Below are 17,848 nucleotides of genomic sequence, written 5' to 3'. Positions count from 1 at the left end.
TTCTCTGACATTTTTGTGCCAGACCCAGTAGTCAGGAACCCACAGGACATGAATGAATCGCAGGGCATTACGGGGATGGTGTTCACTCACATATCCACCCAATGCCTGGGCTGTGACCTCGTGAGACCTAGGCTGTGATGTCATCGCACCCTCTCAGGTGTGATGGGGTCCCCTGAGAGGCAATCTCTCTTCCACTCCTGACTGGTCAAACGTCACCAAAGCCTGCCTAAAGCCCAGTCAATAGCTACAATTTGAAATGTAGTGAGTCAGGAAGCTCATCTCCAGGCTTTGAAAAATCAACACGTCCCCACGATTGACAAAAAGAACAACAAACACACAAACAAAAAAAAACACCATAGACATTCTTGGGGCTGGGAAGGTGGCTTAGTGGTAGGGTGCTTGCCTTGTATGCATGAGGCCCTGGGTTCAATTCCTCAGGATCACATAAGCAGAAAAAGTCAGAAGCGGCGCTGTGGCTCAAGTGTTAGAGTGCTAGCCTTGAGTTGAAGATATAAGGGACAGTGCCTTGGCCCAGAGTTCAAGCCCCAGGACTGACCAAAAAAAAAAAAAATCAACATGTCTACTCTACCATTGTAATTGAGGAGGACAAGCTTACCAGATGGGGAGTGGTCCTACAGGTACTGGGCCAAAATGAAGTGATTGATCAGGTATCAGAACAGGGAAGATGTAACCCAGCCAGGATAAATAGCTATCACCTCTGTACATAGCAGGCAAGGAGGCCTGGAACCTTTGGTTGATTTCAGAGCCCGGTTAAAGATAATCTTCATAAAACTGTAACTGCAAACTGAGTTAAGAGACTAACTTCTCCTAATATATACCATTGAAGGATGCTAACTTAGTGTCCAGAGGCTTTACACTCCATCAAGGCTGCAAACAGCGATGTTACAAATCATATTGAAGTCTGTAATGACATTGGCCTCTCAGCTGCAGCCATAATGGCACCCACCATGAAACATCTTAAAATGTTTTAGATGAGGGCTGGGAAGGTGGCTCAATGGTAGAGCGCTTGCCTTGCATGCCTGAGGCCCTGGGTTCGATTCCTCAGCACCATATAAGCAAAAAGAAAAAAAAAGCCGGAAGTGGTGCTGTGGCTCAAGTGATAGAGCGCTAGCCTTGAGCTGAAGAGCTGAGGACAGCACCCAGGCCCAGAGTTCAGGCCCCATGACCGGACCCAAAAAAAAAAAATGTTTTAGATGTGAAAAAAATGGGATACATAAAAAGAAATTGTTCAAAGATCCATTTGTATACTAATATGCCATGCTAACAAAGTTGTCTAAACATTTTCTGCTCTTTGTCATCTAGTTCTCAAATAGCTGTGAAAAATGTTGTTTGTTGTGTTTGTATTTTGCCTCATAGTTTGCTTTGTGCTGTTTGTCTAAGACTGACCACACAGTTTTATCATATTGGACAAAATAATGTCACTTTGCCATTGGAATTCCAAAAGAATTTTGGGACTGAGCATTGACCCTTAGCTCTTCAGCTCACGGCTAGCCACTGTGTCACTTCCAGTTTCCTGGTTTTTAATTGGAGATAAGCGGCTCATGGACTTTCCTGCCTGGGCTGGCTTTGAACCTGGATCTTCAGTGTCAGCCTCCTGAGTATATAGGATTACAGGTGTGAGCCCCAGGCACATGGCCAACTTTCTTTTTTTTTAATTTTAATTTTTATATTTTGTTAACATACTGTACAGCGCGGTTACAATTACATGGGCAGGATAATGCATTCATTTCTTATCAAGCATTGCAGCCTCCTCCTTTGTTTATCCTTCACATCCCTTCCCAGCCTACGCCCCACCCCCCCACCCAATCTTCCCCCCCAATCCTCCCCCCTCGCCCCCCACACCTAACGTTGTAAAGCTCGTTTTTGACGTGACAACTTGTACTTCTCATTGCCAACTTTCATTTTTATAATCTAATTGAGCATTAAAACTCCTGTACAGCGTGCGCGGGGGCGGCCGGCGATGGTGCGCGTGGAGGGCGCTGCTGGGGCGCGGCAAGGCCAGGCCAGGTGAGGGGCCGCCAGGTGCCTGAGCCCTGGAGGCTGGCAGCCCACCGACGAGGACTCTAGGTGTGCAGACGCGGCCCTGATCCCTGATGACTGAACTACAGCAAGAAGTGGACAACATGAAGCCTGCGAAGGTGCTCGGGAAGAGGGAGAGCAAAGCCTCACTCCGAGGCTGAGAATGGTATGGAGGACAGAAAGAAAGTGTGCAGGTCCCCACAGTCCAGTCGCCTGCCCCATCCACGGAAGCTGAATCTCCAGACCAGAAAAAGAGCATCTGCCTGCGGTCAAAATCCAGTTTTGAGGGTGCATCTGTGTCAGGTGACAAGAACGGATGCAAAACAGAAAGCAGAAATGTCCCGAAGACTGAAAGGAAAAAATCTTCATCTTCCAGCCAGTACAAGGCAAACATGCAGTTTCACAAGTTGTTCCTTGAAGTCCCAACCGAGGAGCCTCTGAGACACAGTGTTACATGCGCTCTACAGAAAGAAATACTGTGCCAAGGAAAGCTCTTTGTATCAGAGAACTGGATTTGTTTTCATTCCAAGGTCTTTGGAAAAGACACTAAGGTCACTATTCCAGCTTTTTCAGTACCCTAATAAAGAAAACCAAAACTGCTCTTCTGGTGCCAAATGCTCTGATCATAACAACAGTCACAGACAGGTACATATTCATCTGTTACTCTCCAGAGATTCCACATACAAACTGCTCAGATCTGTGTGTGGACACTTAGACAATTCGAGTGTTGGTAACAGTCCCAATCCATCTTCTCCTGAAAACAGCTTCCGGGAAGACCGCCCTTCATCTTTGCCTCTGGACTTCAATGATGAATTCTCAGACCTCAATGGAGTGGTTGAACAAAGAAGGCAGGACACGGAAGGATACAGCAGTTCAGGTTCTCAGACTCTGTAATCAGAGAACTCCCGAGACTTCCACGTGACACAATCCCAGACAGTTCTGAATGCCACCAAAGTGGAGGCAAAACCACCTCGGGCCGACACCCATTTGAACAGAGTGCCTGATGGTAAAGCCAAGAACCTTCCCACACATGGTCAGTTAGAAACATTTGGAATCTCACCTAATGTCAAGTCTGAGAAATGTCCAGGTGTTCAGCATATTCTTATATTCTATGCAATTGTTGTGTGTGCATTTATCATCTCCACTTTCTACATGAGATACAGAATTAACACTCTGGAGGAGCAGCTGGGGTCCCTGACATCCACTGTGGACACCCACAGTACTGAACAGACGGTCTCATTGGGCCTGGGGTCTGAAGTACAGTTAAACGTGGAGGTCCTCTGCCAAGAGCTCACAGCCAACACAGTGAAACCAGAAAAGATTCAAAACAACTTTCAAAAGCTGCTAGAGAATGGTGACTGACCAACCAGACCCGCTGGGGCAACGTAATACCTCAGTTTCCCCTGAAGAAGGTGCTCACGAGGGGTTCTTATTGAGCGCCCGTACTGGTCGGAGGCACAAGCGGATGAGAATCAGCTTGTTTGTGTTTGCCCTTGAAGAGCTCCAGCTCAGGAAAAGGGAGAAGGGGAATCGTTTGCTGTTCCTGTTGCTGCTGCTGTGTAAGAAAACAGACCCATCTCGGGAGGCCTCAGGAGGGGCCAGGAGGACACTGTGGAATGCCTGTAGTTCCAGATTATCTTGACTGTCAATGAACACTCCACTTCACACCTTTTTAACCCTTCCTCTCCTCCTCTCTCCCTCCATCTCTAAGTCACCAGCCTTCAGACTAAGGGATATATGTTGACCCACAAGGCCCATGTGGAGACTATTGGGCAATATGCCAGCATACAGAACTCAGTGCTGCTTATACATTTTCACTTTCATCTCAGGAGACCCATTTCTGATACCCACCATTCTGGACTGAATGGCTAGAAGTTGGATAACCAAGTTCACCAGCAATAAAATCCTAGGCCGAGGCAGCCTCCAAGAACAAGTCTTCCCGGCCCCAGTGAGAATCAAGCCACAGTGACCATTTCAGATGCCCTCTAGCCAACAGTCAGTTTCCCTGAGTGAGTCCCTTGATCTCACATCTACATTGTCAACCAACCTAGCACTGCTATGAATGAGCCAGCTTTTTTTTTTTTTTAAGGTAGCCTCAACCTTCCTATTCCCAAAAAGGCTTCCTGAATTTATGAATATGAAAGTCAAAAGAAATTTACAATATGTGCCAAATGTGACCTGTGTTACAGTCCCAGGGGAAGTGCTCAGGGGCCTTGTGTGACTCCTGAGGCCTGGACAAGAACACAATCATGGACAGAAGTGAGGCTCACCTCTCCATTCTCAACTGACAAACCAAGGATGTAACACTGAGTTATTTTTCTACACAGAATTTTAGCAAAACCTTTTTAAAAATCATTTCATACCTAATGAGCTGATTGTCTCTTTCCTCTTTGAAAAGTAACAGTGCATAATGTATATGAATTTAAGGCCTTAAGGTTAGCCCTAATTAAAATCGCATTTTCTCTCAGAAACAAAAACAAACAAACAAACAAAAAAGGCCCATGTGGTTCTTTACAAATTAGCCATGAGTCTCCAGAAATGCAATGAACTTCTAACTAGACATGCTTGCTTCAAACAGAACCGACATTTCTCTTTTTCTCTCTCTTTCTCAATCTTTTGCTGTTATGTTCTGATGTAAATCATATCTGTATTATAATTTCTCAATGCAGTTTTAGTAAGAATGTTAAATAGAGTGGATTACACTATTAAAAAAAAAACTCCTGTACATAGGGGCTGGGAAGGTGGCTCTGTGGTAGAAGACTTGCCTTGCATGCCTGAGGCATATAAGCAAAAAGAAGAAACCGGAAGTGGCGCTGTTGCTCAAGTGGTAGAGCACTAAACTTGAGCTGAAGAGCTGAGGGACAGCGCCCAGGCCCAGAGTTCAGAATCCATGACCCAACCCAAAAAAACAAAGAAAAACAAAAAAAACAAAAAAAACAAAAAAATTCTTGTACATAAGTATGAGTGTAAGTGTATGTGAAACTGTTCAAAATAATCTAGTATTTTAATGCTTAAAATCTGTCATGATGGTGTAAAAAAAACAACAGGTCTGGGAAGGTGCTAGAGTGCTCGCCTTGCATGCATGAGATCCTGGGTTCAATTCCTCCGTACCATATAAGCAGAAAAAGCCAGAAGTGGTGCTGTGGCTCAAGTGGTAGAGTACTAACCTTGAGCTGAAGAGCTCAGGGACAGCACTTAGGCCCAGAGTTCAGGCCCCATGACCGACAAAAACAAACAAATACAAAACCAAAAACCAAAACAAGTTTTCTTGAGCTGAGAAAAGGATTTGGGAGGTAAGACTTGTCTTATATGTTCGTTTCAAAATATAGAAATGAATAAGACTAACCACTTAAGGTTCAAGTAAATGTCTGATGGTATGAGTATGTCTTAAATCTATAAGATAAAAAACTTATTAGTAAAGTTGATATGTAGCTACATTGGCTATGATTTAAATAAGGTTAAAAGTAATGTAGTATGGAAGTGGCACTGTGGCTCAAGTGGTAGAGCGCTCGCCTTGAGCTGAAGAGCTGAGGGACAGTGCCCAGGCCCAGAGTTCAAGCCTCACGACCGACAAAAAAAAAAAAAGAAGTAATGTAGTATAATACCAATATTTCATACTTTATGCCAATTTCATATAGATGCTTCTGTCTTTCCCTTTCAGACAGACACTAAAAACTAATAGTAATATAGGCAATGTGATTAGTATTCCTAAAAACTACCTCTTGGTATGTATTAAAGATGAAAACCTTTAAAAGGAGAATTAAAAAGAAAAAAGGGTTAATCTGTATAATGTAATTTGGTTTCAATGCTATTCTGCAATTAGATACAAATTGGGAAGAACAAGCTTGTTCTGAGATCCTTAGTTTATTAAGTCTGGGTTCTTGGTACAGTGATTCCTATATGTAAAGAAAAACTATGCTATTTGTGCCAAGTTTAAAGGTGTTCTAAGAGATAACTCAGACTAAAGAAAAAAAAAGTGTCAGCTTTAAATTCCAGATGCAAGGAGAGAATTGGGTGCTGCCCAGTGATTCTAGGTTCCAAAAGTGTGAACTTAAATGCAAATTAACAATGGGAGTGGCCTTAAAATGAGGACTTGGAAAGAAACGTTATGCAAAGTATTTGTTTCAAAGTGGAAAAGGGAAAATTAGGACTACTTAACATTCACTTCAAGTGAGGCGCTGGTGGTTCACACCTGTAATCCTAGCTACTCAAGAAGCTGAGATCTGAGGATAGCAGTTTAAAGCCAGCCTTGAACAGGAAAGTCCATGAGAGTCTTTTTTTTTTTTTTTTTTTTTGGGTCCGGTCGTGGGGTCTGAACTCTGGGCCTGGGCACTGTCCCTCAGCTCTTCAGCTCAAGGCTAGTGCTCTACCACTTGAGCTACAGCGCCACTTCCGGCTTTTTTCTTTTTGCTTATGTGGTGCTAAGGAATCGAACCCAGGGCCTCGAGCATGCAAGGCATGCGTTCTACCACTGAGCCACCTTCCCAGCCCCTCCATGAGAGTCTTATCCTCAATAAACTACTCAGAAAAAGCTGAAAGTGGCGCTGTGTCTGAAGTGATAGAGTGCTAAATTTGAGCTGAAGAGCACAGGTCAGTGCCCAGGCCCTGAGTTTAGGCCCCAGGACTGAAAAAAAAGGGCAGGGGAGGAGATAGGTGTAGGTCACTAGAACCCCCAAGAACAGATAGCAATGGCATTCTATACCCTTAACTTTGAAAAATTAAAATTTTCCCATCCAAAACTTCAACAGCAGAAAAACTGGAAAGACCTGAAAAAATTGCTTCTTCACCTCAACCCATACGCCGAAAGCATGACATTGGTAATAACTAGAGACCCGGAACTGTCAAAGTATGGGGTGGTGGTTAGTCCTGTGGGTGCACAGGTTCAGCGGACATCTTTCTACCTACCCTGAAATGAAAACCCAGAAATAAAGAGAAAATGCATCCAACCTCCAGGAACCTCTAGAGAAAACCTTCAAGAAGATGAGGATAACTAAAGGCTCCGGGAGAAAGAGAAAGAGCGATCTTTCCCACCTGGGGTCCAGTGAAGAAGCTTTCTCTAGAAGCTGAGAGATGCCAAAAGGACAAGGGCCCGGAAATGAATGCATCATCGTTGTTTATAATGATGTTGATGCTTATTCAGAGTGCTGGTGCCTCCTGCTCAGTATAAGCCTCTGTTTGGGGGGTTCTTATGCTGGGTGAACTGTTGCACTTAATTTGTACTGTGATATGTAACAACTCAGAAATGGGACCTGTCCAGTGATATAAAGATGGAGTTAAAATATTTAGTCAGGTTGGGTGCCAGTGGTTCATGCCTGTCATCCTTGCTACTCAGGAGGCTGAGATCTGAGGATCGCAGTTCAAAGCCAGCCCAGGCGGAGAGTGGTGAAAACCGGAAGCGGTGCTGTGGCTCAAGTCATAGAGTGCTAGCTTTGAGCTAAATAGCTCAGGGACAGTGCCCAGCCCCAAATTTCAAGGCCTATGATAAACCAAAAAAAAAAAAAAGACCATGAATGAAACTTCCTTTTGTATCAAAGAAGGCTCTTCTGTGCAAAATGTTCTAACACAAAGTTTAGTAGGACATGCTGTCAGTTTAAAAGAGGTAAAAATATATCTCAGTATGAAATTGGTGGTCAAGAAGATGAGATTTTAGAGAATGAATTAACTTTGGACCTTGAATTTATAGTTCATTGTGAATGTTCATGCTTCAGCTGTGGAAATGACCTTAGCAACTGCTCATCACTGACAAGACTCTGTTTGCCTCAAGGAAAAAGAGTGGGCATTGGCTGGTCTTTCTTTTTTGGAGGAAAGGCAGGTGGCGCTCTAAAGAAAAATTATCAGGGACTGTTATGTTAGGAGTATGGTGCCTGTCTGTCTTAGTAATTTGACCCATCAGAATAAGAGATGCATAAGATAAGATCTTACATGAAATTGTGATAACTTAATACTGTTAAATACATAGGGCTGTAGCTGCAGCTTTATTCTGCCTGTCCCTAGACTTGAAGAAGGTGTCCAGAAAGAGTGAAGCAGCCAACCTTGTATTTTCAACCAAGTGACAGATAAATCAATCAAGAAATCAATCAACAAATCAATCAATCAATCAATCAATGAAAAAGGAAGAACAATAATTTGACACATTGGAACCACCACAGATTCTTTGCTGTTGAAAAACCATTTAGGATGTGAACTGTTTGAAGGACTGAGCTGCTTTAAGATAAATGGCAATTCTCAAAGGATTCAGAACCAGCTAGAGCAGCTCAAACAGGAGCTGAAAAGTTAAAACTCAGTGATAACTGGGGACTTCCAGAATAGATTTCCTGTTTTTTTTTTTTTTTTTTTTGCCTTTTCTGGGTCCAAGATCCTCTATTTTATGGATTATCCGGCTAGCCTCCTGTCTATTTCAATATTTATCTTCTAGCATGCAGCATATGCTAGCTCAAACAAAAATGAGAATTATGCTTTCTGAAATCATAGGAAAAGGGGGGATTGTGAGAGCCTCCAAAAGCTGGGCTGTGAGAGCTGAAAGGACTGGGAAGATGGAAGGCCTCCTCTGAACATGAACTCTTAGAATCCTGAGAGCTTCCTGAAAAGGCCAATCCCTGCTGGATTGATAGGACTTCAGATTTCTTTCTTGGGTGTAGGCTAATTCCACATCAGACCTTCTGGGATCTTTGGGATAGACAAAAATCTATGTGAACTCTAAGTCATTTGCCACTTATACCTGCTGCTTAAGATGAAGGAGATATTTATCACTCGAGGGAGATGATACCACACAATGGGTGCTTGTGATTAAGATTGTATTGTAGTATTGGTGCTTGTGATGTCAGGGAAATGGTGATCTCACTTTGTACATGTACACCCCTGTGCCCTTCTCAATAAATACTTTGTCCAATGGACACAGGGCACCGGAAGCTGGCAAAAGGCTTTAGGCTCCTGGTGCCCCAAACCTCAATTCCAGGACCTGTTGTCTGTTCCGGCTCCATCCCAGGTTGTCCCAAGTTGGGACAGAGTTCCACTCAAGATCAATGGGGGGGGGGGGGAAATCCCTTCACCAGAACATCCAGCAAACCATCAGGCAGCCTACTGCCATGGGGAGCCCACTGTCCCCGCCCAAAGGAACTTCAGCCTTTCACACACTAAGCCTTGTTTGTCAGCCCTCGATGCCTTGGCCCCATTTATTTCAGCAAGGACACACACGGGTCCCTTTGTGTTCCTCACCTGCATGTGGCTGCCACCCGTCCTAGTGAGTGCACCAAAGATGAGACAGGCAAAGTCAGACCTCCTGATTGGAGTGACAGACTAATGCTATGATCTCCGCCCAGTCCTGTCACCTCCATAAGATGGGTACTCAGGTCTGGATCCCAACAGACAAGGAGCTAAATCTGGGCTTAGTCCCAGGAGAACAGCTCCAGAGGAAGTCCCGACATCTTCTCCCGGAAAGTTTATTCGAAGGCTTGGGTCTGGGCTGGGGTGAAGTGGTTTTTCCAGTCCCCCGTGATACCTAGGCCGTGGAAAAACAATGACACCAGACTGGGTCAGGGCAGGAAGGCACTGTCCCCTTCTGTCCCTGCTGCCCTCTTCCTGCCCCGAGGGTGAGGCCATAGATCTCCCTGGGAGATGGACTCCACAGCAACCACACTCCATGTCCAGTGCTCTCCTCTCAAGTTCTGCCCCCTGCCACCAGAGGAGCACATCCTCCCCAGATGTGTGGGAGTCAGGAAGCTCAGGATGTGGTCTCATAGTCACACAATAGCATTTTTATTTAATAGGAAGTTGAATAGAGATTTTATATAATAGAGTTAAATGTGTGTACATGTGTGCATGTGTGTGCAAGTGTGTGTCTATACAAGAGTTTGAACTAAGGGCCTAGGTGCTGTTTGGGAGTTATTTTCTGCTCAAGCCTCATGCTCTACTACTTGAGCCACAACTCCATTTTCTGTTTTTTGTTAGTTAACTGGAGAGAAGGAATCTCCTGGACTATGCTACTCCATCTGGATTTGAACTCTGATGCTCAGATCTCAGGTTCCTGGGCAGCTAGGATTACAGGCCTGAGCCATGGACACCCAGCTGGTACTTACACTTTGTTTTCTTTTCAGATCCACTTACTATCACATTACTTGTTTGTCTGTTGTAGGACTTATACTCTGGGCCTGCTCAGTGATCATGAGTTTCTTTTGCTGAAGGCTTGGTACTGTACCATGTGAGCCCCAGCTCCACTTCCAGTTTACTTTGTTTTAACACAAGCTGGATGTGAACAGCCAGCCTGTTTCTGGCTGATCCCTGGCCTGGAATGTGTGGTTGGAGACCAGACTTCTTTCCCTGGCTTCCAGCACCTCCTTCCCTGGGACATTTCCATACCTTTCCTGGTGATTTTGTAACCGGGGGTAACAAGCTCCTCTGGAACATTACTGAAGTTAGACATCTTGTTCTCCTTCATCGCCTGGAAGGAACTGTTCTCCAGGACCAAGTCCAGCTCTCCCGGTTCCAGCGCCTTCCCCAGGAACCCACAGATCCTCTCTACCATGCTCCTTGTGTCCTAAGGAGAGATAAATAGGGCTCGGGTATGAGAGGGGACAACACAGAGCAGGAGTGAGGAGGAGGGAGCAGGAGAAGAGAGAAACAGCAGAAGGCACTGGCAGGAGAGAGGATGGGTGGCCTGTGGAGTTGGGGGTGTGACTCAGTGGGTAGAGCACCAGCCAAAAAACAGAACATCAGGTACTGAGTTCAAGACTCCATCTTGAAACAAAAATAAAAAAGAAAGAAAAGGAGGATGAGAGGAATGCAGGAAGGAATAACACACAACAGGATGTAGAAAGATAACATAGAAGATGGTATGGAGACTGGGGGGAGGATACTGGAGAAGAAGATACTGGAGAAACAGGGGAGATGGGAGAAGGGGTGGAGAGGGCCGTGGTGGGGTGCAGGGAAAATCAGTTGTTACCTTTTTCATCTGCTCATAACTGAGGACCAGGACGTTCTCCTTTTCCCTCATGGACATCCAGCCCTGGACGTGATCAAACCATGACCCGTAAGGAACTGCATGGATAACAGTGGGGCAGTGTGAAAAGTCTGCACATTCCCGATCTGCATGGTGGTCTCAGCACCGATTGCTCTGGTCGCTGTCACCTTCACCAGGGTGTAACGGACAAATAAGTCCTGTCCCTTTATAGCCTCAAAGAGAGAGCACTACTGAGTACTGGTAGCTCATGCCTGTCATCCTAGCTATTTAGGATTCTGAGATTTGAAGATCACTGTTCAAACCAGCCTGGGCAAGAAAGTCCATGAGACTCTTATTGCCAATGAACCACCAAAAAACCAGAAGTGGCGCTGTGGCTCAAGTGGTAGAGGGCTAGCCTTGAGCTGAAGATCTGAGGGATAGTACCCAGGCCCAGTATTCAGGCCCCACGATCACAGCCCCACCCCAAAAAGAACTGGGGAGTAGCACCCAAGGCCCAGAGTTCAAGCCCCATGACTGAGAGAGAAATGGAGTGGAGGCAGAGAGAGAAAGGGGGAAGGAGAGAGAGGAAAAGACAGATGGAGAGGGAAAGAGAGCAAACACAAGCACTGTGGAGCCAGGACATGGATTTATAAGCAATTTTTACCTGTAGCACAACCTTTGCCCCATCTGAAGCAGGTCACCAAAGGCCACACGAAAACATCTGACCGGGACAAAGATCTCCGCAGGCCCTGACAGAACTCAGGCTGAGTGCTTTCCAATATAAGTTGGCCCAATCCATCACTTGCACAACTGAGCACAAGTTCGAGTGCAAGGTCTGAGCTGTGACACATGCACACAAGGCACCTCCCATGCCTGCCCATGGCTCCCAGCAGGTCAGTCTGCAGAGGCCTTGGTGTGCTTTATTCTACTTGAAACATCTTTGCTTGAAATCAGGGCCAGAGCACTGTCCCTCGGTTTCTACACTCCTCTCTACCACTTGAGCCACAACTTCACTCCCTGCATCATGATGATTGAGTGGGTATGAGATCCTCAAGGGCTTTCTGCCTGGGTTGGCTTCCAACTCTGACCCTCAGCTCTCAGCTCCTGAGTAGCTGAGATTATAGGCATGATCCACCATCCCTGACTATAGATCCAAGTGGTAAGAGATGTTGAATCAGGGGAGAAACAGCTCATCAAGCACTTCTACTGGTTGTGAAGCTAAACCCAGAGGGCCTGAGACACCAGATGATTAGGTACATAGAGCACAGATGTGGGGGCTCCCCACCCTTCATACCCACCTCAGGCCATGGACCCCTGACAGAACCATGGAGAAGTAACAAAATTACAAGCATGAGGAATGACCCAGTACTTTTGCATGACTAGACACAGAGTGATCCTAACTTCAAGTGAGAAACTCTGACACGGACAGCAAAACAATTTTAAAACATAAATATATGTATGGAAGGTAGAGTTGGGTTGTGTGGGAAGCCAGTGAGAAGCTGTGAGCCAACATCTGGTAGTAGAGCACCCAGGAGGGGGCGGGTCCTCCATGGCTACGGAAGCTCCAGGGGCTCAAAACACCTTGGGACCTTCCTTCATGGGAGAAGTCTGGTACTGCCTTTAGCCAATGTGAGTTCTGGGATGAGGAAACATTGGACCCACAGATGGTGAGATTTAAAGGAGACCTTGGAGGGAGGGGACACTCAAAGAGGTTTAAATCCTTCTCCATTCACTTCATTGTTTACTCACCATATCCTTGCAAGAACCATTCAAAAAATTGTTCCAGTGACTCTGGTTTCTTAGACAGATTTGTAAAACGCTGGAAATAATAACTAGATATAAGGACATCCTTAGGATTTCTGATGACATAGATCATCTTCAAGGGAGAAAGGAGAGAATTAAACAATATTCCCATCATTTTTTGTACTCTTGGCATTTAGAGAAATTCTAGCCATTTTTGCTCCAACATTGAAGTATGTGTTGATCTTTTAGTTGTGCATTAATTTGTGAAATACTTTTCAGAGTTCCTACAATCCAATCACTTTGCCAGAAATAAAACAATGGTGGGACAATGCATTTCCTAAACGTATCTGGGATATTTAAGTAGAAAGCACAGGAGAACAGATGCTGGTTAGCCTTTGCTGGCTGCAGATTTATGAATTGTTCTGTAAACATCATTGAAACATCTGGGCATGGGTGGCTCTCACCTGTCACCACAGCTACTCAGGTAGCTCAGATCTGAGGATCATAGTTTGAAGCTAGCCCAGGCAGAACAGCTCATGAGACGCCCATCTCCAATTAACTACCTGAAAACCTCAAGGGGAGCTAATGCGCAAACTGATAGAATAACAGCTTTGAGTACAAAAGCTCAGGGACAGCTGTGAGTTCAAGTCCCATGAATGGCACAAAAACAAAACAACAAGAATCCATTGAAGGAGGGAGCTGAAATGATACAACAACAGAGATTTCACAGCACAGGCGCCCATTTCTATGGTGTTCAGGAACAAATCTAGGTAGCATTTCACCAGGGAAGAGTGTGCATCGTGTCTGGTTTGGCCTAGGTTCGTGAAGCGGGACAAAGGCTCCTGGTGTGATCTATTCACTGCACAGCCTTCAGAGTCAGATGACTGATACCAGGTCACATGACATTGAAACAACACAACCTGAACTTTCTTTTTCTTTTCTTTTCTTTCCTTTTTGTCATGGCTGGTGGTTGTACTCAGGGCCTAGGTGCTGTCCCTGTGTTTTTGTGCTCAGGCTGGTGCTTTACCACTTGAGCTGCTGCTCTATTTCTGCCTTTGTTTTTGATAGCTCATCAGAGATAAGAATCACCTGGCCTTTACTACCTGGGCTGTTTTCCTTAGATCTCAGCCTCCATTTTAGCTGGGACAACTGCATGAGGCCTGGGTATTCACTTAAAACACAGTTTGGTTAGTCTTTCAGTTAGTCATCCAGTTCATCTGGCAGGGATTACACAGCCATGGTCCACATCTTGGATTCTGGTTTGGTCTGAGGACCCTGAATTCATGAAGGAGAGTCTGGGGTCCTCCATGAACTACAGAGGGAGAATGCCAGACCTGCTGGCTATGTGCATTTTTAAGAGGAAAAGGCCTTGATGGAACAGTTATTGGGCACTGAGCACTGACCTTGGCCTTGGAAGTGAAGAAAGACTTGGGGAAGAGTTGGATGGGGAGGTGGGAGGTGATGAGGGGGGGACCCTCCTTCCTCTCCACTGTGAATTTGTATCCACTTTCATTCTCAATCCATGGGGAACGAATGTGTATGGGCACAGATCGAACCCAGTTGGGATCCCCATTGGTGTGAATCAGAGAGAGAATCTCAATCAACCAATGGGTTCCTGGGGCAGAAAGAAAAGCAGAGGTCACACAATTCTATGTGAATACACAATATTACACATACAAATATATATATACATACACATATATACATACATGCACCACACACATATATAATGTTAAAGCATATGTAACATAGACCTTAGGGATATAAACTTTTTCAGGCATGCAATCTGATATGGATAAGTAGGGTTTAGAGTATTTTATTCATTTATTTATTTAGTTATTTGTTTGTTTGTTTATTTAAGTACTTATTTTTGCATCCTGTCCTGGGTCCTGAACTCTGGTCCTGGGTGCTCTCCCTCAGCTTGTACCACTTGAGCCATAACGCCACTTCTGGCTTTTTTCTTTTTACTTATGTGGTGCTGAGGAATGTAATCCAGGGCCTCAGGCATGCAAGGCAAGCGCTCTACCACTGAGCCACCTTCCTAGCCCCTGTTTAGTGTATTTTAATCATAGCTCACTCAATGCCAGTATTTTGTCATCTAAAAAGTCTACACTGTCCATGTCAACTGAATACTGATATTCTTGCCACCTGCCTTGACCCCCATCATTGTATTATCACACCAGGACTTTGGCAGTTCTGGGCCTTGTATCTGAGTGCAATAGTACACAGTTTTTTTTTTTCCTATGGCCTTGACTCATGTGGTTTCAAATGGCAAAATATTCTGATAATAGTAGAGCATGGGTCTAAGTAGGAAGCATTATGCTCACTTTTGGACCTCAGTTCCACCCATTTCTGAGCTGCTCCCTGCCCTGGAATTCCTGCCTTACAGCTGGCCCCTCCCTGTCTCTACCCAACCCACCTGAGCTCCCACCTACCTCACTTCCGACCCCCAGCCCCTGCTGCTGCTAGATAGTGGAGGTGGTCATGAGCTCTCTCTCTGGGGGAGATATGGCTCCTCTAATAAACCTTGTAACCATCTTTCTCCTGTGCCTGCCTGCCTTCACATGGTCCCCTGGGAAGCATGTAATGGATCCTTTCCTGAGCTGTCTGCATTTTCAACAGTGTATAATATTCCACTTTGATCTCTCAACTTGTTTGGGATTGTGCAGCCATTTCTCTGTGGATATTTGGGTTTAATGCAGCTGTCAGCTGTTGCTGAAATCCTGCAGTGCCCCCACTGGCTGTGGTTTTCAGCACATTTCCCTTGCAGTGTGCCCTCAGAGCTCCCTCCCCACTCCCCGTGCCCCTTCACACAGGCTCCCTGGCCTGCCAGTGCCTTGTGTTTACCCCAAGTTTTCCAGGTCCTAACTATGGCCCATCATGATTCTTCTATTTGAGATCATGCTTTTTCTCCAGGTAATCTCAAAATCATCCTTTTCATTTTATGAACTATGAAGCACCTCCAAAAAGACTATTTAAAAACTGTCCTGCCAACCCTGGAGATTGAACAGGGCCTGGGCGCTGTTTGCGAGCTGTTGCACTCAAGACTGTCACAATACCACAGGGCCACAGGTCTTCAATAATGAGCTACTACACCATTCCTATGTGGAACACAGTTGGGAGGATGGCCACAGCTCTGGCCTTTCCCACGCAATCACAGCCCCCTCTGCTCTCCTGATTTGGGGTAGGTCATTGTGATGATGTCTTCGTCCTTCAGCACCAGCTCCTCGTGGACTGCTTTTATGCGTTCAGGGTTGAAATCCACAACAGGGAAAGGAATGCCCTGGTACCACATGTAGTCCTGAGCCATGGCAGAGTCTTGGGTGTCTGGCTCTTGGTCCCAGGCCAGTGGCACTGCTACCCTGGAAGTTGTGGCTGAGTCTGGATGGTGAAGACTATCATCAACTAAGGTGAGTTGGTAATAAATAAACCCCTGTACTTGTCCCCAGGGCTTTTTATTGGGCAAATGTTAAATCATGCAAAGGGTGAACTGTGCTCACCTGATGTACAGTTCATGTCAGAAAACCAGAAATACAAGAGGAAATAGGCTAGGGTATATGATTAACAAATATTTTTTTAATACACCAATCCTTTATTTTGTGAAGAGGTGTAGGATATGAGAAAAAATTGCTGGAAGGCCTGGACTTCTGGATCAACACCCCAAGTTCAATCTACTAATATCACTCCAAGATCTTTGCCAAGATTCCTCTTTGGTTTGTCCTTCCAATTTCCTCTGTTTCCCCTAGGACTCTCTCCACACCAGGATGGCAGCCATGATCCCTCAAGTCATGGGTCTCCATGATTCCTCAAGCCCCTGGATGCAGGGACAGTTTCTCAGACTTCTTTCCCTTATCCTGAACTTGCAGATTTGAGAAACAACAAATACTTCTGTAACTTTATGGGGATGGAGTGAGTGTGTGTGTGTGTGTGTGTGTGTGTGTGTGTGTGTGTGTGTGTGTGTTCATTCCACAGAGACTGATATCTCTCCTTCCTTCCTTCCTTTCTCTCTTTCCTTCCTTCCTTCCTTCCTTCCTTCCTTCCTTCCTTCCTTCCTTCCTTCCTTCCTTCCTTCCTTCCTTCCTTCCTTTCTTCCTTCCTTCCTTCCTTCCTTCCTTCCTTCCTTCCTTCCTTCCTTTTTTCCTTCCTTCTTTCCTTCTTTCCTTCCTTCCTTCCTTCCTTTTTTCCTTTCTTCCTTCCTTCCTTTTTTCCTCTCTTTTGTAGTTGTTCAAGGGGGTTGAACTGGCCCTGGGTCTCTCAGTTCTTTTGCTCAAGTCTTGTTGATCCACAGCACCACTTCCGGACTTTTCTGTTTATGTGGTGCTGAGGAATCGAACCAAGGACCTCATAAATGTGAGGCAAATGCTCTACCACTCTGTCACCATCCCAACCCCCAGGAACCCATGTCTATGATGTTCAAGAGAGAGCAAATCTAGATAGCATTGCACTGGGAACTGTTTGGGGTTGTGCTTGGTGTAGGCTGTACCCCAGAAGTGGGATATTCTCTCTGGAGGATAAAGCCATTTTTTTTGCCTTCCTGGGACTAGAACTCAGGGCCTGGGCACTGTCTCTGTGTTTTTGTGCTTAATATTAGTGCTCAACCTCTTTAGCCACAGCTCCACTTCTTATTCCGTAGGAGATAAGAGTCTCTTGGCCTTTGCTTCTTAGGCTGGCTTCCAACTTTGATCCTCACTTCCTGATTGGCTCGGATTACAGGTGTGTGCCACTGGTGCTTGGCTTTTTTTTTTCTCTTCCAGTCCTGGGCTCGAACTCTGGGTCAAGGTGCTATTCCTGAGTTTCTTTTGCTCAAGGCTAGCATGCTACCACTTGAGACATAGTGCCACTTCTGGCTTTTTCTGTGTATGCGATGGTAAGGAATTGAATCCGGGGCCTCACTCATATGAGGCAAGCACTCTACCACTGAGCCAACTTCCCAGTGCTAATTTTCTTAAATTTAATTTTATTGTAAAGATACTGGACAGAGAGGTTACAGTTACATGAGAAAGGTAAGGGTCAGGTTTTTGTTAATGCCAGTCTTTTGTTATGTGCTTCCCATGGGTCTGAGTTGTCTGCATTTTCAACACTGAGCAATATTCCATTTTGATCTCTTAACCTGGTTTGGATGATGCAGCC

At 45.3% G+C, this 17,848-nt stretch overlaps 2 pseudogenes; one reads left to right on the top strand and one right to left on the bottom strand.

Moving 5' to 3' along the window:
• Positions 1–2,114: 2,114 nt before the first annotated feature.
• LOC138812572 (GRAM domain-containing protein 2B pseudogene) lies at positions 2,115–3,414 on the top strand (annotated as a pseudogene).
• A 6,011-nt stretch (positions 3,415–9,425) lies between these two features.
• On the bottom strand, positions 9,426–16,028 carry LOC138812571 (sulfotransferase 2A1-like; annotated as a pseudogene).
• Between the last annotated feature and the right edge of the window lie 1,820 nt (positions 16,029–17,848).

Source organism: Dipodomys merriami, unplaced genomic scaffold (assembly GCF_024711535.1).
Source record: "Dipodomys merriami isolate MVZ:Mamm:240054 unplaced genomic scaffold, mDipMer1.0.p SCAF_57, whole genome shotgun sequence".
Classification (NCBI taxonomy): domain Eukaryota; kingdom Metazoa; phylum Chordata; class Mammalia; order Rodentia; family Heteromyidae; genus Dipodomys; species Dipodomys merriami.
This window is presented reverse-complemented; position numbering and strand designations above follow the sequence as displayed.